The sequence below is a fragment of the Onychostruthus taczanowskii genome, unplaced genomic scaffold, assembly GCF_017590055.1.
Source record: "Onychostruthus taczanowskii isolate IOZ18803 unplaced genomic scaffold, ASM1759005v1 scaffold22, whole genome shotgun sequence".
Lineage (NCBI taxonomy): Eukaryota > Metazoa > Chordata > Aves > Passeriformes > Passeridae > Onychostruthus > Onychostruthus taczanowskii.
In genome coordinates, this window is record NW_024499462.1 from 12845927 (window position 1) to 12871669 (window position 25743).

At 39.0% G+C, this 25743-nt stretch overlaps 1 long non-coding RNA gene across 1 annotated transcript; it reads left to right on the top strand.

Moving 5' to 3' along the window:
* On the top strand, positions 1–25622 carry LOC121336144. Its single transcript, XR_005952698.1, has 5 exons — positions 1–159; positions 665–781; positions 20716–20923; positions 24287–24446; positions 24846–25622. It is a non-coding gene; the product is annotated as an uncharacterized LOC121336144 (long non-coding RNA).
* The last annotated feature ends 121 nt before the right edge of the window (positions 25623–25743 follow it).

Genomic DNA, 25743 nt, shown 5'->3' on the forward strand with positions numbered 1-25743 from the left:
AGGAAGAGACTAAGAAAAAAGATGGAAGAACTTGTAAGCAAGATTGCTTGTGCTGGATTCTGGATGGACAGCAAGATCCAGTTTTCACTGCTGCTGGAAATTTTTAAACAGCAAGAAAATAAATCAGTGAAGAAGGAAACACAAAGCTACAAGGTGAAGGTATGTGAGAATCCCTGACATAGCTTAGAAACACGAAGTTGGTCTTAGTGTATATATTTGGTAAATCCTCTATTACAATTCTTGCTGCTCCTCAGGAAATTCTGCAGACTTGTAAACCAGCTTATTTCCTTCAGTCCTAATCTTATGTTTGCAAGAAAAGCATTTGGAAGCTTGAACTTGTGCTGAATTGTCTTTCTATTCCTTCAAATTGCGGTCACAGAAGCTGGTTCTGATGCTCATTACAAGTTAAACATGATATCTGAACTGCTGAATTTGTCTGCAATGTATTCTGTTACTGGGTACTGTTAGACTGGAGAAATGCAAAGTCCAGCAAAATAATATGAACAATTATGTTGGTTTAAATATGCAGGTTCAACCATTGATCTTGTGATCCTATTGTAACTGTGTGTTTTCGTTTTCTGCCTATAAAATGTGACAAATGCTTTCTTCTTCCAATCATATATACAATTATATGCTCTTCAGATGGTGACTTTTCTATTCACAGCATTCAGATGACCCTTTGAGTCCCTTAAGCACCCAATGCTGTTACCAAGAAAATGTTCCTAAGTCTTTAAGGCTCATTATCCAAGCTGAGCAGAATGGTCAGAGTCTGCACTCACAGGTACTGTATACTAAATGAAGTCTTGGTATAGAGAAAAAAAAAGCTATTTCATGGTGTTCTTGACATCACTTGTTCATCTTGACATCATGATGTTTCAGATGGTTTTTTTGGTTGTTTTTCTTTTTTTGCAGCCAGTCTGATTTTGAAGGGTGGGAAGAAGAATGTTCTCTTTATTGTATACTTCTTCATGGAGTATTCTGTTGCATTAACAAGTTAAAAAAATAAAAATAGGAAATGAAGAGCCTATCTGGCCTAGCTCAAATGTAATGTTCTGGAAATACAATTTTCACTGGCAGTTAACAGCCTTAAAAGATAACTATTACTTGGAATATACAGTTCTGTTTTGACATTGTATATGTCTAGCATTATATATTTATCTGAAAGGTAATTAATTAAATTAAAGTAGCTCAAAACCACCTCCAGCTGAAAAAACACAGTATTTATACAATATAACCTTTGGGAAGCTTTGATTTGTGTCTTTTGGATCAAATTACTTTTCAAAGTTGGACATGATTTTTGAATTTTGGATCCTCTTTCATGAGTTTAACATGTGATGAAAAGGGCAAATTTGGCATCTAGATTCCCTGTACCAGCTGGTTCAGAATGTATTGGTAGGAGTCCTTCTAAGAATAATTTCACTATAATTTTTGGAAAATAACAATAAATGTTAATAGAATATTATGCAATGAGTGATTCTGCAGTAGGCTCCTGTGTGTCCCCAGAGATGAGCTTCCATGCAATTGTCTGTGTGCTAAAGCAACTGCCAGGGGAGGGAATTGGGTAAGTGTTCTCTGTCATGATACCTGTCTGGAGAAGGTCATAGACAGTTGTTGTGAGATGTGGAATATCTCCAGTATAAATAGCAGTAGACACTGCCAAGCTGGTTGGGCACACTGCCAGGCACTGCACAGTTAGGTGTGTACTGCTGAGCACAAAATTCTTCAGAAAATGAAATCAACAGCCACAGAATGGAAAGCTACTAAATAAGGGCACTGCAGAACACACAAGGGAACAACTTAGGATCTAGCCCTTCCCTTCATTCCTCATTTAGTCTTCCCGTAGGGTGAGTACCAGTAAAGATCAGTTTAAGTCACGAGTCCTAGATTTGTTAAAAGTACTTAAATATTTGTTCAGTAAGTACAGGTCACCTGAAAGACAGAGAAGATGGTTTGTGATGGGCAAGTGAGAGATCATGCTGTGTAACACTGTCATGCAGTTAATGGTATTTGAGGTTGACCTTTCTCTTTTGGCAGTGCAGAATATTTTCCAAAATAGGCACAAACCAGTATGTTCTGACTCGAGAGCTCTCTGAGCTGTGAATCCATTCCTAGCAAGGGTTAGGATTTAAAGCATCCATCCTTAAATTGTCTGGAGATGCGACTCCTTATTCTTCCCACACAGAGTGGTGTTATATACTCTTGTAGTGGATTAAAATGATCTGGACAGAATGCTGTGTGATAAATTTAAACTTTATAAGTTCTGAAGTTTATTGCTAATTTAATAAATTGTGGCTTTTCTTTCCTCCCCAATTACCATCACATTTCCCCCACACACATTCACATTTTATTTTGATCATTATTTGCCTGAAACCTCTCTATGTATGATTCTAGAAACACTAAATATAACAGATTACACTACTTATCTCTGTAGCAAATCTTTCCCCATCCCAGTTAGGGCTAAAACCTGCAATGCAGTGGGCATAGCAAACATCTTGCATGTTTGAGAACTACAGAATGGCATTTTGGTGCCCTGGTTTACAGTAGGACCAGGAGTTAACTTTGTCGGAATAACTGACAACCAGTGGGGCTGGAGATCCACATGGTGGCAATCTCTCTGTTTCTGAAGAACATTATACTGAGCTGGTGAAGGGTCTGGAGCACAGGTCTTCTGAGGAGCAGCTGAGGGAGTTGGGGTTGTTTAGCCTGGAGAAAAGGAGGCTCGGAGGAGACATTGCTTTCTGCACCTGCCTGAAAGGAAGCTGTAGTGCAGTCAGTCTCTTTTGCCAAGTAGCAAGTGACAGGACAAGAGAAAAGGGTCTCAAGTTGCAGCAGGGAAGGTTTAGATTGGATATTAAGAAAAATTTCTTCACTTACAAGGTGGTCAAGCATTGGAATGTGCTGCCCTGGGAAGCAGTGAAATCACCCAGAAGTGTTCAATAAGGCATGTGGTACTTGGGGATATGGTTGAATGTTGAACACATTGGTACTAGGTTAATGTTTGGGCCAGATGATCCTAGCAGTGTTTTCTGACCTTGAACCTGTCTGATAAGCTTTTGCATGCTGCATTTGCAGAAAAGGTAGCAGTGTGCCCAGAGAGGCAGTAGTTTGATGCTTCCTATGACATGGAAGACCTGTGTACAGCCTACTTTCATGAAATAACATAAAAGCAGAAAGAATATGGTTTTCAGTGTTCATTTGATGTTTTATGTCACTAAGTGATTTGTTTTGGTAGCATAGTGCACTACAGGGCACGAGACCAGAATGTTCTCTGCTGTTTCCCGGAAACCTGCTAGTCTATGTTGTTAGCTTGCTAGTGTTTGATTCCTTCTTTACTATGCTGAGTTTTCAAAACCGTTAATTCCTCTGCATTCTGCCGGAAGATGATACGTTCCTCCAGGCAGTTGAGAGAATAATCTGTAGATATTGTGGTTTTGGCTACTGTACTAGGAATGCTGGCTCAGGCCAGGCTGCTCAGATGGGCATTCCTGGAACTACAGAACAGTTGTTATAACTGAAGTCAAAGGATAGTAGCTAGAGATATGGATTCCCCTCCATTCATTTTTAAGGCAGTGTCAATGCAGAGAATAGGAGACCCTCAGTTACCAGCCCAGTATGAGCTGTCTTTTATTTGGAGGAAGTAGTGTCTGTGTTGTTGGACGGAGCTGTCTTTATGGAAATTAAGAAAGACTTTACAGAAGACTTCAGGAAGCATCACAGCAAACACAGAGTAGCACATGGACTAAGTGTTCACCAGATTTTTCTAAGGTCTTTTTGGAAGGCAGTTTCAGTGACCTGCATGTGCTGCCTGAAAGGAGCTGTAAACCATCTGGCATCAGTACATATCTGCAATGTCCTCCTGCAGGCCCAGGGTAAAGAAGGTGCTTATCTGAGGTAGTTGATAATGGCATGATCTTAAGAAAGATCTTGAGTTGCCAAGATGTACTGCTGAAGTAACTTAAGTGGTAGTTTGTTCTTGCTTTTTCTTTTAATTTCTTTTACCTTTATGTTTACCTTCATTGACTTTATCCCAAGACAGCAGGGGAAAGGAATGAGAAAGAAATGTAGAAATAGAGGCTAAGAATTGAATGCCAAATGCTGTTGCCTTACAGATATCTGTGCTTGCTTAGCACAGTGTGAGCTTTGGAAGGGTGCTGTGTTCTTTGTAGTTTGGGTGGGGGGGTAGGTGGGTGGGTGGTTTATGTTACACCTTGCATAAGATTGATTGCACATAATATGATATTCAGGTACTACAACTTGAGGAAACTCTGGTAGATTCTACTTATGAGCTACCAGTGTCCTACAAGTTTGAATCTTTTCTGTTTAACACTTTCAGAAGTCTGTTGAATTCTCTTAGAAATTGAATTCTTTTACAAAAGTCATACCACCTGTGGATGTTTTTAATCCTCCATATTTTCCTTTTTTCGAAAAGGGAAAGTATCTGGAAACACCAAAAACACTTACTACATTTAGTTATTGATATTTAAAATCTCCAATTCCCAGAAATGATGCTTCCAAACTTGTCATGCAGCATGTATTTCAACTGCTGGTGAGCACGAAGTTGCCTGGTTGCCTTATAATAGAGAAGACCTTCTATTTTGTGATTTTCCCTGTTACTAGGGCTTCAAGTACTTTTCACAGATTGAGGAAAGCGTCTACAGAGTGCTGAATTGCTAGTTTTCTTTTTCATTCAAGGATCAAATGCTTGTGTTCAATGGGTAATTGTATGTTGAGAAGAAAATTGAAGGGGAAAGGAGGGTGAGTATCAACTGAAAATATTTGCTGTGAAACATCCGAAATTATACCAAGACTTAGTCATCTACTGTCCATTTTAAATTATAAATGCCCTTACTTTTCTAATGCAGTTGATGAGGTGCTAAAGCATTGTATTGCTGTGTGTGCTGGCAACTGTAGAATAATATCACAATACAAAAGCACAGATTAGTGGCTGACACAACAAAATCGATGTGCAAATTCTATAGCTCTGTTGAAAAGCAATCTATGGAATCTTTTTCCTTTTTTTTTTTCCATTTCCAGTTCTTTAGAACATTTTTTCATTTCTGTCATGTGACTCAGGCTTTAGTATGTAAAGGATTGATATGGCATGAAAAAATCTAAGCACAGGAATGTTCCTTTTGGAAGGATATTGTGATTGAAATTGGAGAGGCATTGAACTAAAAGAGCTATGGCAGACTAGAAAGGAACAGAAGTACTGAACCTTGGATTTGTTATTGTAGTTTCCACTCCATGAAAATAGAACTGTTCCAGAAACTGAACTACGGTTTTGAACAGACTTCACAATGGATCTCCACAGTTTTTAGCTTGCCTGCATGAAAAGTCCTGTATTTTAATGGATATTTCTTATCCACATGCTAAATTAATAATTAGATGTTCAGTAGCTTGCACTCTGCAAGCTAAGAAATGCAGTTATTGGCCACCTGAAAAGGCTTATGTTTGGTCTTAACAGAATTGTGCTAGGTTCAAATATTCCTCTTTTGTTGTCTAAAGATTACACTTAAAGTAGTAGAAATTGTGTATGGGTAATAAATCATGGATATGATGCAGACTTTTACATTGAAATTACAGGCCAGGGCAATACCGTATCTTGTACTTGTGACCCAGAGGAAAAAAGTTACATACTGTGTACACACTTCTAAAAAGGCTCCTTGAGGAGTATGTAAACAGCATGTAGGCACTGATATGTCTTAAATCTTTCAGCTGATACTGTGTCCAGGATAACAGAGCTTGTTGGAGACATGGTTTTGCAGTAACTCATATGACTAGGACAGAGTTTCTGGGTAGAAGTCTTGTGGAAATCCTTGGCTGGGTCCAAAGACTATCGCAGAGGAAAACTTTACCTCTGGGAGACTTGTTGGTGTGATGCTGGTAATAAGTGGCCTAAGGAAAAGGTTCAGGGTTAAGTGATAAAAATGGAAAATGAAATTGCTTCCTCCAAAATTGAGCTGAGAACATTCAGAGAGACGGGACTTGTGTAAATTTCAGAATGAAGTAAATACCAAACACTAATACCTCAAATACTTTCTGAATGTTTGGGCCTCTTTGAAGGCACTAGCCTGTGTTGTCCCATTATACTTTGTTTTGCAGTCTTTGAATTTGTGGTAATGATATATGTGTGTTATCTTCATCCATCCCCACATGCATGGGGATCTTTTAAACTATGTGTATGAAGAGTGTATGAAGAGATTTTGAATGTTTGCCTCTTGTTGGAAGCATTCTTGTTCTGAACAAGCACACTCTATTTGCAGCTAAGCTCTTAAGGATTACTGAAATTATAGACAAACTATAATTATGGTACAAATAGTAATTATTGAAAAAATGAAAGAAGTCCTATTTTTAAGACTGCTAAATATTCAAAACTGTTAAATACTGGTTTTTCTTTTTCAAGTCTGAGCTTCAAATTAGCTTATTTTAATTTAAGCAATGTTATGAAATTGATTATAATATCTTTGAATGTTAAAACTGGTGAATTTTAATAGTTCAAAATAATTTATAGTAGGAAGCAGATAAAGACACTTGAATGGGGAGAAATAACCGCATTCCTTAAAGGGAGTGAATCTGCCATAAAATATCCCTTAGAGAGCTATGGCACCTTTTATTTTTAAAGAAACATTCTTTTACTAGAGCAGCTTCTAGCAAGTGGCCTTTGTATGGAGCCAGGCCATGGTGAGTTCTGTGCATCCTTTGCTGTTCTATTTGCTGTCCCACATTTCTATAACCCATGGCATTGCTGGCCCGGAGCTGGAGCCTCTGCAGGCTGTGAGCTGTAGGCAAGTCCTGCCCACTAATGCCCATGCAAACAAGAAATGTGTGGGGAAAGTAACACAAGGGATATTCAAGGCTCTCAGTATCGGATATTGAGCCTGTCTGCTTCTTTTAAATTGTACTGGAATGCATTAGTAAAGTTCTGTTTAAAATATCTGGGTTTTCATATTTGTGATTAAAAGAAGCAGTGTATGAAAATACAAAACCAATGTAATCCCTGCAACCCAGCAAATGGGACTTTATATCCCATTTGCACAAAATCAATTAGCCATAAATTGAGAGCTTGTGGTATTTGCCAAATGTGATCTGTAGCATGAATTGGAATAAAAACCATGTGGATTAGCAATTCAGTTGCCATAGAAACTTCTGACACTGGAACTGAAACTTGCTGAAGAACACAGCTCATGAGGCATTGGTACCTCTAAGCCTTTGTATGTAATATGAGCTGTAACAATAGATGTGTGTGTGGTTACTTTTCTCGGCCTCCTTACTCTCAGGAACACTGGAAATGGGTTCTTTACGGTTAACTCTGGTTGCTCTGGTTGTTCTTACTGCTGGGGTTCACTACATACAAGTGATCTACTCCTGATGTTGTGGGTATTATGTAGAGAATAATAGGCTGACATTATGTATTTAGTATTTGCATCCAGGTGAGTTTGGCAGTCACAGACCATTTTCCGGACTGTACAGGCACCTAGCTATTATACTTCTATATATACTGTTCCCTCTTTAAAAGCTCTGTATAGCTGAATTCACCAGCTTCCACAACGTATTTGCATCCAGGTGAGTTTGGCAGTCACAGACCAATTTCCAGAATGTACAGGCACCTAGCTATTATATTCTATATATACTGTTCCCTCTTTAAAAGCTCTGTATAGCTGAATTCACCAGCTTCCACAACCCAGCTCCTAGATTGGATCTAGAATTACCTTCTATGCAATAACCTGATAGCTGATTCAAAGGGTAGTGGACAGCAGGTGGACCTTCCATTTCTAGAACATTGTTTTAAATCTTGGTGTCATCTCATTGCTCTGACCCTTGGGTTTGTTCAGCTTAGTGCATCTGCAAAGCAGACATCTATAGATTTTGGGAGAGACTACCATTACAATCTACAGAGAAACGTATTGGTGAAGTTACAGTCAGCATTTATACCAAGTCTACTTTTATAACCACTAGCTGAATCATGGTTAGGTGAATGAAAGGCTGCTCTACTGTTCTCCTCTGTTATATGCTCTCTGTTGCCTGGTCTTTTGTCTTTAGATCTGTTAGTCCAATACTTGTGACAAAATCACTTAAAATAGAGACCTTTGAAATTACTTACTGCAAGAGAGAATGTCAAGTCCTCGTTCAAATGAAAGTGAAGGGATAAAAGGCAAGGGTTTTAATCCAGGCTTTTAAGTGTGCTAAAAATCAAGCAACAGACAGCCCTAAACTTGTTCAACATTCTATTCAGCACTTTTGTCCTGGAGAAAGCTAAGACTTGGCATGACAAGAGACCACAAAAATCTTTAAAAGATGGCAAGACAGCCAGTCTAACCAGATAGCTTTTAAAGCCCCTATTAGATTAATAGAAAAGACTACATTGTTGACCTATTGGTTTGCTTACACTTTAAGTCTTTGGATACCTAGAGATCTGGATGAGGCTTCTATGAATTATTGAAGTCTCTGTGTAGTGATTGCTAACTGAATCCCTCTGTAACTTTTAGCCTGCTACTTAGCATTTATTTACAAGTTGTTCTTGTAGGAGTGTTGTTTAGATGTTAACTATTTATAAGGGCCCTGCAATGTGCATTTTGGCTTTTCTTACCTCTTAGTGGAAATTGAGAGTGGAGTATTATAAAAATATAACCAGTGCATGCAGTCTTGGGCTTTACTCCAAAATAAAGAAGGGATTGGGGGCAGGGAGAGGTAGGAGTAACAGGAATGGAAAAGGTCATGTTCTCATAAGAAAAGAACATGGCTGCAACTTGGCATAATTTTGGAAATCACATCTGTTTAATCTAGTGATGAATTTGGCATGAAATAGTTGCCACTTCTCTTCAATCTAGAACTTAGCTTTGCAGCCCTTCTGAATATCATGTGGAATTTCCCATGTGTCTTGTTTCCTATTTCTCTGAAGTTCATGGATTAATTATGTTAGCTGGCTAGGTCAGAAAATTTAAAAATTTATTTGTGCATATAAAGGGGCTGAAATCCTGAAGACTCCTCAAATGAATGCAGTTATAGCATAGTCTTTACAAAAGAGTAAAATAACAATAGTTTTAAAAGTCATTTAAGCTGTAGTTAATGGATATAGTGGACAGAGATATCAGTCTTTTTTGAGGTCATACTTTCATCTAGAGCATGAATCCAGAGGGAAAAAATGAGCTGTGCTATATAAATAGTTGATGCTGTTCAGTCTTTGATTCTTCATGGAGCCTTGCAGAAGACATAGTTTGCAGGGGTGGGACATTGCATTTTACTATTTTCATGGATCTGATAATCTGCATAGAAATAAGTGAGCACTTCTGCTTCTAGAGTTAGTGAGTCTGCACTAGTTACTAGTTGTGACATAATGCTGATTTATCAACATCAGAAGATTCAAATACCTTTATTTGCCTGCTGTTGGGGTTTGTTTGTTTGTTTCATTCAAGCTGTTCAATTGACAGCCAGCTAGTTACCATGAAATAGAAGTGAATGTAATTCCTTAGTACCTGAAAGCTAGGGAATTGTTTCTAGCGTTTCTAAAGTCTGTTAATAGTTGAATCTTCAGCAGTAGTGGAATCAGGGCTGGGGAGGGTGTGGGAATTATATAATTGCAAAACCAAATGTAACTGGAGTGACAGTTCATAAAATTATGAAACAGGCCAATGGAAAACTGGAGATAAAGAATGGTAGGAAACATACACAAAGTCTGATTCTGTGGATTTCTACAGCCCTCCTCTTTTGACATCATGGAAAGGGCCAGATCCTCAGCTGGTATTAGTTATCCCTCAGATGAGACAAAAGAACTGTGCTGATTGCCAGTTTAGGCCTTGACACAGCCTGTCTGACTTAGAGCTTGCACTTGGGCATCTGATAATACCTATATTGGTGTAGGACATAAACATATGTATGGCAGAAATAGGAAAATGCTACAACCTTCTTCCGCAAGAATAAAGGCTGACAAGCAACTGCAAATCCCCTCCACCAACCAACCCACCTGACAACCCTTGAATCCTACCATTTTCTGTTAGTGTTTGTGCATACAAACTTTTGCTTATGGAACATTCCTAGAAAGAGAAGACTAAAATCTTTGCAAGAAGTGCTTGCACTTGTGCACGATTTTGTGTGGTGACTGTGATTTGAGTTATGCAGTGAGGCATAAATTGATACCATGGAGTACAGGGGAATGAACAGGGATGGTGGGTGATTTGAGTGAAACAGCCTTGAGATAACTGGCATAAGCCTGTCAATTTACTCATGTTTTAGGAGTTCAAACAATGACTACGGAGCATCATTCTGAAAGTCTGGTCAAATATTTTTCTACCAAAAAAAAAAAAAGGAAATATCTGTTGAAGATTTCTGTTTTCATTTGTAATTATGTAATGAGAAATTATGTAATTGTTTTGAAAAAATTTTTAAAAACATGATTTTGTAGAAGAACAGAGTTGAAAATCTGTATTAAAACAACTTTTGTGGATAGATTTTTACTCTGTTAATGTTCCCTGCGTGGTTGGCTTTGCTTTCAGGAAAGGTTTTCTGAATTTAACAGGATCATTTATAAAATAATGAATATAGGGTCTAGTTCTGAGACTTCAGTACAAAAATGTTTCAAATGCTGTAGCTAAACACAGATAAGCAACATCAGGTTGAGATGTGTTTCATATATAAAGGGGTGTGGATCCACTGTGATCATTGCATCCTCTATATTTAATACAATTTATTATAAACTATTTTGGTTCTCTCCATGCTTGAAACATAAATCACCTTGTAACAGTGACATTACAGGATTGCTGCTACTTTGTCTTAGGATGTTGCTTCTCAAATTTAAGAGTTTACCTTATTCTCCCTAAGGCTGTATACTAAGGAGCAGAGATGTTTGTCTTTACCTGGTCATAAAATATCTGCCTATAAAATATCATTACCTGGTCATAAAATATCTAAGAGTGATGTAGAAGTTCTAAAAAAAAAAAAAATCTTTCTTACCTGCTTCATTGAGATTCCCTGTATGTCATTTGTTAGCAACCCTTTGCAGCTATGAATAGGAAGCCTAAAAACAGTCATGTGCTCAACTGCAGAGGCAAAAATTATTTCACAAGAGACACCTTATGGAAAAAAATCTGTCGTTCTTGCACAAGTAGGTGTAAGTTCAACAGAAGAATTTATATGGGAGCCTAAAAAGTCCATAGGCTTCCTACAGTGCTACCTAATACACAAAAACTGGCAGTCACAGAACACTTTTACAGTCATGTTGTAGCATTGCTCCAGCATCTTCAGTGTATTGATCCAGCTCTGCTTATGATTTTGCAATGTCATCCTTCTTTGCATGATCTTGGACAAGTGTGGCCTAGTGTGTAGGATGATACATATGTTGCCCAGTGACATCAATGCACAAAATAACTATCAGAATATTCTCTATAGGGAATACTTGCTTAAGGCCTACCAGATTCAGGGAACACTTAAAATGCATATTTTAAAAATATGTGACTACATTACCATGCTTATGCCTACCTTAATATCTAATGTGAGGTGATGCTGATAATGCTGAGATTGGCCTGAGTATCTACAATATGCTCCTCAGACTGGCTCAGCACCACTAGTCACTACATCAGGATCTGTAATAAAGGTAAAAATGATGACCATTTTTGATTTTGCCTTTTATTTACAGGTGTTCACTCAGCCCTATGGAATGTTTCACTGCTGTCTTTTAGAAATCACACAGTGCAATCAATGAAAACTTTTCTTGCCTTTTGTAATGTTTCAAATAGCAAGTCCATTGCCTGTTATATGTGTTTCTGAGCATTTGAAACATTGAAAAACAGTTCAAGAGTAAAATTCTAAATATAAAACAACTTAAGATGATCAAGTTCCTTTTTGTCTAGTAAGCCATGATAATCACCATGTACTCAAAATCTACCTCTCAGGAAGAAAATTGACTTAAATATTTCACTTTCACTGAGTTATTAAGACCTGGCAAGTCATGTGTAACTGTAAAGCTTTGGGTAAATCTTCAAAGCTGACCATGCTGATTACTTTAATTTAAAGAAAAATGTGAACCGAATGAAAGCCTCTTACTGATATGATAAAGATATAACTGAAAATTCAAAAGCTTAAGTAGAAAATTTGAAGGGTAAATGATAACTAGACAAGGTCACTGTATTAAAAAAAAACACCCCACAACTATAACACTACACTGTGCATGGAGTTATGAAGTCAGTAATATTTTCTAATCTAATGCTCTTATCACAACTGAATTTCTTCTGTTTGTAGCCATTCAATATCCTTCAGGGGGAATTATGAAGGTGCAGTCTCTGAAATAAGCCAGAACTTGGTTTCTATCTTGTTCATGCAGCTGAATTTACCCCTGATAACAAAAACCCCACAGTTGCTTTTCAGCTATCTGTTGGGTTTCCTAGCAATTGCTATTACAAATACAATGAACTGAACATGACTTTCTCAGTAAGGCTATGAAATCTGATGCAATTTGCATAATGAAATATGCTTGGGGTTCATGGTTTTAGCTAAAGTTAGCATAGTGAAATATCTCACAAAGAAAAAGCAACCTAGGTGGCTCAGATTAAAGCACAGAGAGATAGCTGTGGTAAATGGAAGTTGGCAAATTTAACAGGTGAACTGTTAATCCTGTGGATAAGTGAATAGTTGCAAAATGTGCCTAGAATACAGTGGGCTTCATATAGTTTGGCAGCCTTATATCAAGACTGGGTTTCACTCTCAAGTTTTCCTTGAATTCGTGATTGTCTTCCTCCTTCTTACAGGCAGTGCATGTTCTTGTGTTCCAGTCATGGAACACTGACCCCTGGAAAACAGTGGTACTATCAGCATTAAGGGAGTGGAGGAAGGTGAATCCTTGAAAGATTAAATATTGGATTATGGTATACCAAAGCAATGTTGTGATTTAGCTCTGGTATTTTTAAATTTACCTAAATTGATGTTAGCCATGGAAAACTGTGCATTAATCTTCCCATTCAGCTATGTTGTTTGCCCCTAGCTATCTGGCCTGTGACCACCTGCAGGTATAGATGTTCTGCAGTTTGAGGTAGAGGAATGTTGTATAACTTTGGGATGCTGTTCAGTGTTTTTGTGTGACTTATGTGCTTTCTGGGAGTCTTGGCTACCAGCTCTCAATAGTGGTTTGTAACCAAAATACAGATCAGAGGGATCAGAGTCCTAAAATGAGGAATGTCATGGCCTGATGTAAGCCCTTGCATGGGGGGAGGCTGTCTAGGCAAGACAAACTCAGTGCCAACCTCAGCCTGTACTGTAGTTGTGTTTAGACATGCATTACAGTGAGAATGCAGTATGTTATAGTAGTAGGTTTCCTTTTACTGGCTCTAGTGGGAGCAGGCTGAACCCCTGATAAAGATGTTGAATTGACTTCTAGCCTTCTCAAGCAGGATTCTGACTCTTACCCTCATTCAGACCTTTTTGACAAGTTCAGCCTGTTGAAACAGGGAGTAAGACTGACTGTTGTCACTATGTTTTGACCACTATGAATTCTGTCCTGAATGGTGCACAAAGCTACTTTTTATTGTCTTCCCTGAAGCAAGATTAGTTTTGTTTCACCCTTGAGTGAAGAACCTAGCTCTTTTAAATACCTGTTGGTAACAGACTGTATCCCTTACCCTTTCTTTCAGCATCTTTTGCTGTGTGTGCCATTCTCTACATGCTGTGCACATGGATTTATTAATGTACTGAAGATACTAAATTTACTTGTAGAACTATTTTCAGCCCAGATCATAGTGCTGCTTTGATTTGCTGATGGGCCTCTGTATTTCTTTGCCAACATTCCTGCATGTTTCTGGTTCTTATTTATTTATTTTTCTAATGCCAGTTTCCTCTCAATAATTGCTCTAAACCTACACAAATGTGATTTTTCTCATATTACAAGAAATCTCTTACAGGGCATGGACCTCATGCTACTTCCTGAATAATATAATATCTTAATTAGGCTATGTATTGAGTAGCAAAATACTTGATTAGGTCACTTACTATTTCTGTCTATTGCAAACTAGTATCTGCATGCTTAACCCTAGTGGCTGATTCTGGCTAATCATATAGTGCATAAATCATGAGTGGCCTTGAAGTAAGCAGCTTTGTAATGCCTCAGTCTCTCAGCCTTCCTCGGACTCTTCCCCAGAGAGCAGTTCAACACCTGCTTATCGATTATTGAAATACAGATATGTATAAGGTCTCCCTCTGACGGAGCATAAAATGAGCTGGCTAGCTCTCATTTTTGAGAACCTAGTCTGGGACTAAAATAAGATTGGGCTTTTTCAGCATTAGGTGACTGAAATACATGAAGCAATCCCTGCAGCAGAAATACGTGTCAGTTATAATTAAGCATCATTTATATGTGTGTGGGGGAAGAGGACTGAAACGGGTGGTTTAAGAGCAAGTTCCTCCTACACTGCATCTCCTAGTGAGAACAGGAGTGAGCTTTGCTGCACTGCAGTACTTTTTACATCTCTTCTGTTTCTGAGAATCTGAAAAGTGGTCAGAAAACAAGTGAATGCCTGAAAGAAGGGGGATTGTAGGGAAAGAATCTAAAGCATATTTATGAAACTCAGTACATCTGTGTCAGTCTGTAGGGTTTGGGACAACTGTGTGTTGGGAGAGCGGTCACTGGAATTTCAGGAACCAGCCCTTGTCGAAGAGGAAAGTGATTTTTTCATGCCAAATTACATTTTTTGGTTATTAGTCATACAACCCTGTTTGAGGTCCATGCAAGCAAGTTTGGGAGTAAAATGAAGTTACTTTTAAAATGCATCTTATACTGGAAGAGTAGTGACTTTGAGAAGGATGAAAGAGGAATATCAAGGGAAGGATCAATCTAATTCCCTGCATAAAGCCTTCAGCAATGCTTTGAGTTGTACCTGCTGAGCTCTATGCACAGCTATTGAGTATGCTCAGTACAGCTTTCAGGACACAGAATAATCACTTTCAGCAAATTTACTCAGGAGTAGCCTGTCTGCCAAGTGGAGCCACCTCCCTCCTAGGTTGTGTTTATAACAACATTGTTTAAATGGGGAAAACAAGAGAAGAGCAAACAGATTCCTCGACCCACCCAGCACTTCTCTCTGCAACACAGCCACTCCTCCTGTGTGGGATCCATCACATGACAGGGAAATGCTTCTGGGAGCTGTTATTTTAAAATATTGGCAGCACATCTTCGGGTGGGACTGCTGTATCTCGTATCTTCTTACATTCGCCTACCAGCTACTTCTCCTGTTTTAAATGTTGCTCTGGCTGGATCAGCTATAGCAACATAATTTTTGTTTGTTTTCTGTGTGACTTTTTCATATGCTTTGAATGAGGGCTGTTCTGTGGATGATGTGCCAAAGACCAGTCACCAAATCTGACACTTGCGTGTGTCTGGAAACCCAGTGAGCAAATAGTAATGTCCAAATGGCATGGATGGCTTTTGACACTGTATTAGTGCACCTTGTAGGCCAGGGTGTGTCTGTGCTCAGATGCAGAGAGAGGAGTGCTACTCCAAACTCAGATTATCTGTGCAAGGTGTGATAAATGTCCCTGCATGTCCTTCCCCCCTGTGCAGCAGTGAAGCCTGAACCTCAGTTTGACTGCAGGTTACTGCTGTGCATTTAGCAGCAGCTTGCACTTCACTCTGAACCTGGCTTTAGGAGGTCTTGTCTTGCAATATCCTTTCCATTCACTAGACAGCAACCTCCTGCCCTTTTATTGTTTGGGACAGTTGTGCATGGGGAGTGCAAAGAAATGATAAAGCACATGTAAGCCCTCACATTGTTTTTCTACTGTCTTGGTGTTTTGAATAGTAGCTAATGATATTTGCAAAGCTTCTTGCTGTTACACAGGTTTGTTCCATTCCAATGAGGGACACCCTTTGCTTCTTGCTGGGTGTTCAGAAACAATGGACCAGTCACAAAAGGATTTTGCTTTAGCAGTTGTTTCTGTTGGCTGGGCCACTTCTGATAGCATCTCCACCTGCTGTGTACAAAGAGTGCTTGAGCTGAGGGCTTTAATGTCTTGCATGGTCAATGTTTTGTTTTAAAGGGTGTAGTAGTTTATTTTTGGAAGGAACTCTGAGGAGCGGCCACATAGCATTGAACTCCCCTATCCTGTTTATCACCTCCAAGTCCAGTCCTTCTCCCAGAATGGGTTTTCAAGATGCAGCACTGTGCTGAACTCTAAGGGAAGATTTGGCAGTGAGTTTTCTGCTTTTGGCAAAGTGTTAGTTGGCACAGGAGTTTGAAAAATGCTTGGGAATAAACTACTTAGGCTAATTCACACCTAGAATAATCTCACACACAAGTGGAGTTCCTTTACAAGTGAATTTGTTCTATTTTCCCCACGTGTTATCTTAAATCTGCTGGAACACAACTTCCATAGCCACCATTGAAAGGCTGATTAAGTCCAGAATGGCTAATACACTAATGGATAATGTTTTCCTAGCTGAAAGCATTGTTTAAAAAGTCAAATTTCTGAGTTTTCTTGTCCTATGTATCTTGTCCTCTGTTGCTTGTGCTCTTGAAAGAGTCCCCCACTGGGTCTTTTCTGCATTGCAGCCAATGTATGAGAAGAAAGTAGAAAGAAATTATTACTTAAGAGACTTGTCTAAGACAGATGGATGGAAACCAGCAATCCTAACTTGCAGGCTCTTTGAGTTCCAAATAATCTAATTTAGCTGTCTGAGGATAATTTTGCTAGACTTCCAGTTGAGTGTTCCAGAAGCATGACTAGACTGATGGAGCAAGAGCTCTGATGTGCCTAAATGCATTACTTGTATAGCTGCTTGATGGAATACTGATAAGCAAGGCTGCAGCAGCCCCATGTGCTTATATCTGTTGACTTTAAAGGGACATGAGGTCCTTCTTCTCAAGTGTTCTTGAACTGGTGTCTGACTACTCCAGTACTTCCAAGACAGTTGTATCCAAGTCAAGACTACTAAGAAAACTCAAACTGAGCAAAGCCTCACAACCAGGCTTGATTAAGGGGAGGAGTTGAATGTTCATATTTAAGTGATGGGCATGAGACAAGGAGTACAGAAGACTGTAGTGTGTTTCCTATTGCTTAAATACATCTTTAAAAACATTACCAAAATCGCCTATCACTTTGACTAATTAATAGTAATAGGCAAGCTTTTTTGTTTAGTGTGTCATATAGCCTAAGATAACACGGCTCCTCTTCGTACAGGATGCTACAAATGCTTATCTACAGGGCTTGAAATGAATTCTCATCTTTTAGAAGAAAGCCGCGAATTTAAATCATGTTCTGTTTCCCTTCTGCAGAAGATTTCAGCATATGCATCTCAAGTGGTAGTTGAGCAAAGAGCTTTGTGCCAGCCCATGGAACAGTGAGCAGATTAGCAAGGTTCTGAATTAATTGGAAATACCAGCTTCCTGGAAGACTTGAATCATACAAGACTTGCTTTTTCAAATGTAATTAAGTGCTGAATGTGGATGGAAATAGAGCTGGAAACGAGGTTATGGGTGCAGTAAACACACTAATATCTCAGATTTTTTTGGCAAACTGTGCTAAACTTGTCTATGCAAAATTTGTCAGTTCATACCTTTTTCTAAAAGCTATATAAAGAGTGGCTGACCCGTTATTCCAGAAGCTGGGACCAGAGGAGTTGTTGCTGTCCAGGCCTTGCTAACTTTTCCAGCTCCATTTCCTCTAGCAGGAGCTGAGGAAGGAACAGCTTCAATTGCCTTATGCTACAAAAGGATTCCCTCTCAGAGGAGAAATACCTTGCTGAGTGGATTCATCAGGTTTTGAGCCTGCTTCGTGCAGAGTGTCGCACGTAGGGCAGCTTTAACAGCTACAGAATTCAGTGTTTCACAGATAAGGGTAGATATAGAACAGATGCTTTCTGAAAAGTGATGTTAGGATACCTTTTCTGATGTTCACTTCTCATGGATCTCAGTACATATTCTTGTGTGTTCTGTTAGGCACTGTATATGTGACTTGTAATTCTCTCAAGTTAACCCCTAGCTGTGAGAATTCTGTGTCTTGTAAATAGTACCATCCGTGTCAGTAATGCTCTACTATCCTCCAGTGAGGATTTACCCTCATGAGTACTATGTGAATCTGTAACCTCTTCCTGAAGGTCATCAAAATGTAAACAATCTTATTCCATAACCTAAAGTATTGTCTTTGCCTTCTCTAGCTCCTCTGTGACTCTCTTATTCCTAACAGTGGCACAAGTAGCTATGCACAATGCACACTTAGGTATTTCACCTTAGTCTCTCCTTCCATCAATCTCAGTGATCTCTTCTTTATTAAAGACAAATAATATTGACTGGGTCTGTCTCACAAAGAGTTAGAAAGACTAGTGGCAGAAATTAAATGCAGAAGTAGTTGCTTTTTCTTCAAGAGGTCAATTTGACTTGTTAGTGAGGAGCCTCTAGCAGTACCTCTACATCCTTGCTCTTTGGGTGCAAATTAGAAATGTAATGAAAATAGGATATTTATGCATATTGGAAAATGCTTTAACAAGTCCAGGGGTTCTAGAAGACTGGTCAGAGCAAGTGAAATATGTTGTGCTAAGTGCTGTGAATTTAGTGTGTGTTTTGAACAGTGAACACTTGGAGTGTTTGAATACACACCACGTAGATAGAAACAATCATCAATTTTCTGTTCCTTTTAATGAAATACTGTGGCATCTCTCCCATCCAATACTGCAGGAGTTTCCTTTTCCTGCTGGAGGTTGTCTTGTTCCTTAAACAGCATTTACTTAAGCATGGAGAATTCTTTCATGTTTCTGTAGACTTTGCTTGGAAAGCAGTAGTAAAACCTCAGTGCAAGCCACAAAATTATTGTAGTAGTAAAATGTAATATGATGCTCACACATTTTCTGGTAATTGATTTCTGTAAGCTTTTATAAAACACTTAGTAATGTAGATCAATCCGTGCTAGTGACAGCTCATGTGGCTATAGAAAGTGCACAATGAATGAAGTCCTGAACACTAGCACTTAGTTGAAACTGTACTGGCCTTGCAGAATGTTTCTGGTGGCTTCATTTGAGAGATTCTGTGCCAGGCCAGGTCCATCTTGAAGGTCATTAGGACAGTAGTTTTCATCCTATTCTGTTTCCTCTGAACTATGGAAAAGAAATGAGCATGGAGCAAAGAGACTTGCCTGTAACTAAGATGCAAGGCAGTGACAACAGGTCACTGTTGGTGGTGGGAGGAATGCAGTGAATCACCACTCCTGCTAGCTTATCCTCAACATCCTTCATGAGTGGAAGGGAGCAGATGGCATTGCTTCACAAACACTGCCCCATTTCCAGAGCCAGGCAGCTGAAGCAGAACGAGGCAACATTTGGCTAACGCTGCTGCAGGAGCCTGCACCAACAGTACAGGCAAGCTCCCAACACACCCATTTGAAAGGCAGGTAGGTGTTGCTTTTGCAGCCTTTATTTTGAGCTGTGTCTGTGCTAGCAAAAGAGAAAGGCTTGTTTCTCTTTTAAAATAGCCCAGCTAGGACGCCAGGGATTATTATCACCAGGGTATCTGTGATTATTTTCATATCAGTGTTGCTAAAGGCAACACAGGACAAATTGCCTATGGTTTGAACTCTTACCATTGTTGAACAGACCCAGGGTCATCTTTGCTGGGGAAAGCCATTCTCTGCAGTCTCCTGGGACACTGTGCAATAGGAAGAGATTTGGTCTCTGGAATTCCCATAAAAGAGATTTGGCTGACACCTCTTCATCAATGCCAGCAGTCTCATGCTGCAGTGATTTACTGCTTTGAAATCTTCAGATGATTTTAAGCTGAGATTGCATGTATTTATTAGCAAAATTATATAAATGGTAGTGGAAAAAATCATGGCATCTATGCTATGACTTTAATTACTGTTGAGATTGCTTATGTGTGGACTGATTCCTAGAGGATCTATAAATAGTACAGTTCTCAATGGGATAGAGCTGATTTGGAGTCCCTAGCTTTTGCTTGGTGTTGTCTGGAAGACACTGGACTGTACCATTTCTGTTGGAGAGGAGATCTCTGGTGCCTCTGTTGGCCATAGCCCTAGAAGCTGAGACATGTAGCAGACCCCTGAGTGGCTGCAAGAAGCATTCACTAAGAGGAAAACCTAGATTCTTCCAGACCAGTACCATCCACTTAGATGCACTTGAACCTCCACTGTGCAGCCTCCCCTCCAGAACGGTGCTGCAGCATCGACATCACACCAGAGATGCACTGACTTGGGAGACAGGTTTCCTTCCTGTGCTGGTTCTGACACAGATTGTGAGAGCTCATTCAAGCCCTACTGTTCTCATTCAGGTTGGGAAATTCACATAAACTTGTAACAAATGCAAGTTTGCACAGAACCAGCAGCTGGAGAGTAAGATTTTTGTTGGATGCTATGCTAAGTGTGGATCAGCACAAAGCAAATAGATTTGTCCTTCATCTGCCCTTTTTTTGTAATTACATGTAAAGGAAGTTCGTGCTTATTGTGAGAAGTCATGTGCAAGATAGGACAGCTAAAAGCAATTACTCTTTCACCTGTACAGTCCAGTCTTTAGGTGGTATTTGGGATATAAAAACATTGCATAACACCCCCCTTTCCCACTCCTGTTATGTTTGACAGACTTACAGTCTTTGTGTAGTAATTATCTGAGTGAAAACAAGTTATGCATCTGGGAGATAAGGGGGTGTGGTAATGTGCTACTCTTTGCCTTTGATATATAACTTTAACATTAGTTTCAAACATGAGTGGGTGAAAATAGGTTTGCGCTTTTTTTCCTAGGTTTTTCCTCAGCATTTACCGTAAATCCAAAGATGGTTCTCTGAGACATACACTCTGCTTTGTGATCAAATGACATCTCTGGGAAAACTTCAGTGTTCTCCTTATGCTACAGCTTTACATAAAGTGACCTGAAGGCTGTGACAAGGAAATACTGCACTCTGACACCACCAGCCAGGGCTTCTGATGCTAAGAGAAATTAATTCCTGAGGTATGTTTTAGCAGCTGCCTTGAAACAGAAGAATCTGTCAACAGGATACTGTGTGAGATGAAGCTTTAGCCATGGGGGCGTGGAGAGAAGAAAAACATGTCCACCCAATTTTTACAAAGGTGGAATAAATTTCAACCAGCACTATGCAGAGGCAGGAGTTGAATCAGAGAAGGCCTTTCCTATTGTCACCCAGAAGGCAGTGACAGATCAGCTTCATTTTCTCATTCCATGTTAGCTGTGCTGAACCCATCCTTGGTTTGTTTTGTAGCTATTTAGTTACATAATCAGGGAATCCAGAATATCATTGAGCTCCAACTAAGTAATTCTTCTTTGTCAGAAAAATGAAAGAAATGAAAGAAATTGCTGAAAATGGCTCCACTGATGTTAGAGTTGGAAGAAAAGAAAGCTAACATTTGAATGAATCCTCATCCCTGATATATTTAAATTGAAATCCATGTAACTTAAAAACTGTTTTCAAAAATGCTGCATACTGCAGACATTCAGCATTTGTGAGGGAAAAAGTACAGACACAAGAAAATTCAAATTGGGCACCTGCAGTCAGCAATCACTTAAAACAATTTTACTGTCTTTGCTGCTCTCCTCCTTATCCTTGCTGCTTTTCCTTACATAGTACAGCTCTGTTCTGAGCTACCATGCTACTGCATTCCTAATGTCATGTAAAAAATGCTACAGGACATGTTTCTACCTCACCAGATTTAATTTATTTGACATTTATGTCACAAATATACTTGATTAGTGCATTCAGGGTGTCAGCTTTATATAAACATCTCTCATTTTAATACTTTATGGAAAGCTGTGAGTGTTGTAAAATACCTCAGTCACCAGCACTCATTTTTGGAAAACACAGCCATTGAATTATCCTGGTGTACAGTTTTTGAGAAAGAGAGGCCATTATGAGTCATGCTTTTTGCAAAATAAAGTTATGATCACATTTGGTTACAGTTTTCATTCCACCTGTATGTGCTGGCCTGCAGCTTAGCCAAACCAGAGCCTGCATGTCTTGAGGTTCATGATCAGAGGTCTTAATAGACAACTATTTTGTTAGTGGAGAATTCCATCTTATTTATATTTACAATGGAAATTATCCCTAGTGTATAAATATAGTGATGTGCAGAAAATTTGGTTTAAAAATCTGCTTTTTAGGAAGTAGAGCAGCAGTACTTTCAGAATTAATCAAAATTTTCTGATTTACTGATGAGCTTTAACAGATTGAAGAGCAGACATACGAATTATTAGACTAGTCTGATATGTTACTAGGAGTGTTAAATAATAATATAATAATATTAATAGTAATAATATAACATAATATATTAAATGATGCTATCACCATGCTGCATAACACTTCCCATTAAATGTACTTCTGCTAGTGACAGCCCCACCTTTTCATGGCTTAGTAGCTTTGGATAAACACACATTCTGCAACTGTGTCCAGACCTTTTCATGAAGTAACAGAACTGGTTTGCCAAGACTTTTCACGTGGTTTAGATGGCTTTAATTTCCTTGTTTCTGTCAGGGATAGAGCAAGAAAGTGACATTTGAATTTTGTAAGCTTTTGGTGAGATTTGGGTCAGGATTTTGTGGACATTATCAACCATGACATTAGCTGCTTTTTGATCCAAATAAAAGAACTCTGCTCTCAAATGATCCCTGGATTTTTTTTAGTCTACAACTGGAAAAAGCATTAGCCATATCCAAACTTCTGTCTGACACAAACTCAAAATAGCTGAGGGAGGTAGATTGCATGAGAAGTTTTGGTCTTGTTCCAGCTTGTCTATGAACCTTGCACAGCATTTGTGAAGTGCTCAGCATCAGTCCAGACACACCAAGTGGAAGAAGGATCTCGTGTGTTCCCTGACATTCCTGCTCTGTCTCCTGGGTATGGAGAGCAGCCTGTGGCTTGGCACTTTCCTGTGCTTGCTTCCTCCTACTTGCAACAGACCAATGCAATGATCTGTAGCTCATAAGTCCTGAAGTTAGGCTTGGTCATTAAGTAACAACACCAGGTACCTGTGAGGAAGAGTCCTTCTAACCAGGTCACTAATGGTTAGGCACTTTCTCTTCTCTGTTTCAGTCTGTTGTTGGGTTTTTCTTCAGTAACCTTGTACACTTGTATGCATTTCAAGTGCAATGAGATTGTTTGAATTTTTTTCTTTGAACAGTAGCACTCCACTCAGGCTCTTAACAGCCACCTTCCAAAGTCAGATACATGCCCAGAATCTTTCTCTTGCAAAGGAAGGGCTGGTTCTGTATATTAGCATAACTAATATTGAAAGAAGTCAATGGCTAGTGTGTGGCTCCTAAATCTGTAATATTTTATGTCCGGATACTTGCCTTCAATGCATGTCACTAAGGAAGGTGTGAGATTTCTCTCTGCTTTCCTAGAAATTTAAGGAAATTGGTGAATAGTTTTGGGTTTGTGAGATTTTTTTGCCCTCTTCTTTCTCTTCTTATATACAGATAAATTGAATAATGGTTTTCAAGTTCTTCAATAATTAAATTGTCTGTGCAAGAGCTCTCTTCTTTCAGTCACTTCCAGATGCCAATGAAAGCCATGGACTCTGTAAGAACCTCAACAGGGTGGGATCCAGGTTTGCAAATTTGTTCTAGAATGATGCTTATTTGGACTCCTCAGCTTGTTCTTTGTCTGAACATGTCCATCTCTTACTCAAGACTGTGTTATTCTCTATAGTTACGTTAATAGCAAGTTAAATGGCATATTCAGATGTTTGTGTCAGAAGGTCAGAGAAGGTAAATCTACAGGGAATGATGGAGTGTTTCTGTCAAAGGCTTAAGAAACACAGTACAGAAGCTTGTCTGTTTTTTCTCACCTGTATCAGTTAATTTAGGAAGAGCTATTACCTTTGCCTACAAAATTTGCCTTTGAAGCTTTTACTAGTAAAAGTACAAGTAGTTCAGATTCAGAAAGGGCTACCAAACACGATATAGGTGAGCAGGGATACAAAGTTGTGTTTGTTACATCAGATTGATTTTGTATGTACCTTGTTTCTTAACACTATACTAATAGACTTAGCCTTTCACCAACATTCCAGTCAAAGTTCTTAATATTTTCAGAACAGGGGTTGTCACTATTTTTTCCAAGTGGAAAAAGACCCAACAAGCTTGTTAATATAAGCTTGTAATATAAGCTGCACAGTTAAAACCAAACCAAAAATCATGTTCCATTTTAAAAAATACCAGCATTGGTACTTATAACAAAGCCAAAGGAGCAGTTTCTGTTTCTTTGCTAAGACTTCCTTCACTGTTTAATGCAATACCTGATTTTCTGTGCCTTTGCTTTATTCCACTAACATTTATCTCATTTGTCTGCATTTTTCCATTTAGATACCTTCTCCTGTGAAATCTTCTGCCAAACTTCACGTACCCCCTGGCTATCTTCCAAACCCCCTTCAAGGCCTTTCTTTGCTGCACTGCCTACAAATCACTGTCACCTGGCAGTCTTGAGGCTGGAGGCCATCTGTGACCATGGTGACTTCTGATTTATGTGAGCACACCCTTCTTAATTGTTATTCATGCCACCTTCTTTCATACATTTTTCCCTTAGTCACTCAATTTCTTGTCTTGGGAATATGGAGTGCAAGGACTTTGGGGTGGGAGATGCCTAGAATAATGAATAGAAGGTGCAAAATAGATGTAGCACTTTGTGAAAAATATGTCAGGAGATAATAAAATGTTTGAAGTGCATATTTGTCTAAAAAGATTGTATCAAATTAATTTTGGAGGAGGATGTGTCTACCAAAATTCATAGGCCAGAATCAATGATTCTGCCACAGACTGGAAGGTTTTTGGTGACTTAAATATCTCATAAACTTGAGGCCATAACAGGCTGCCATCTAACTCAGAGTAACATTGAATCTTTTCTGAATTTTCATGTGTTTCACAGGTCTCAGGATGCACCAGAGCTTTGGCATTTGTGGAATATATCTTCTTTCATACATGGTTAAACCCCCAGCACTGGTGACAGAGACCAGGGCGTGGTACAACAGAGAATTTTCTTGTGGATCTATCACATGTGGGGGACTCCTCTGCCCCAGAGACTTTTCAAGGGACACACTAGGAAAGCTTTTTGTCTGCCATGTGTCTCTGGAAAGAGACCAACTGTTTACCCTTTTATAAAACCATATCAAGGCAAGATAGGAAAAGACCTAAGTGGAAAACATATACATTTGTGCAATGAAAACTGTGCAAAATCTGTGCCAAAAAAACAAGAAGAGACATTGTTTGGGAAAACCTGTATCAAGTGATCATGAAATTAATTTAGTGGTAGTTCAAGCATTTTAGAGGAACATGATATATTCAACAACAGGGGCCCAATCCTGGCTGGGCTGAAACAATAATAATGCTGAAGTAGTTACAACAGAATTCATGAAAGTGAAGGTAATTTCTTCTCCACATCCATGGATGATATGTAATGTCTACATTGCTCCTATCCTGCCTCTGTACATTTTCACATGCCCTAGCAACAATCTGAGATGACTTTGGAGAAAGCTGGCTTATCTGTGCACAGAGCTGTGCTGCAGAATCACCATAACCTTTTTGATTTATTTTTCAAAGCTCTTCTGCATGGTTTCTGTCTTGATTTTCTTATCAACTTGATTTAGTACAAATCTCTGGGGTGCATTATATGAAACTGGTGTTGCTGTTGTTGAGGTAGACTCAAGCAAAGAGTTTCTGTTTATGGAACTGTTTTATCTTAATTAATAATGTCAAACTTCTGAAGAAAAATCTCTTGTAGCAATCTAAAGCTGACTTTGTAGAGCAATCTCTTCGCTCTTCTCTGT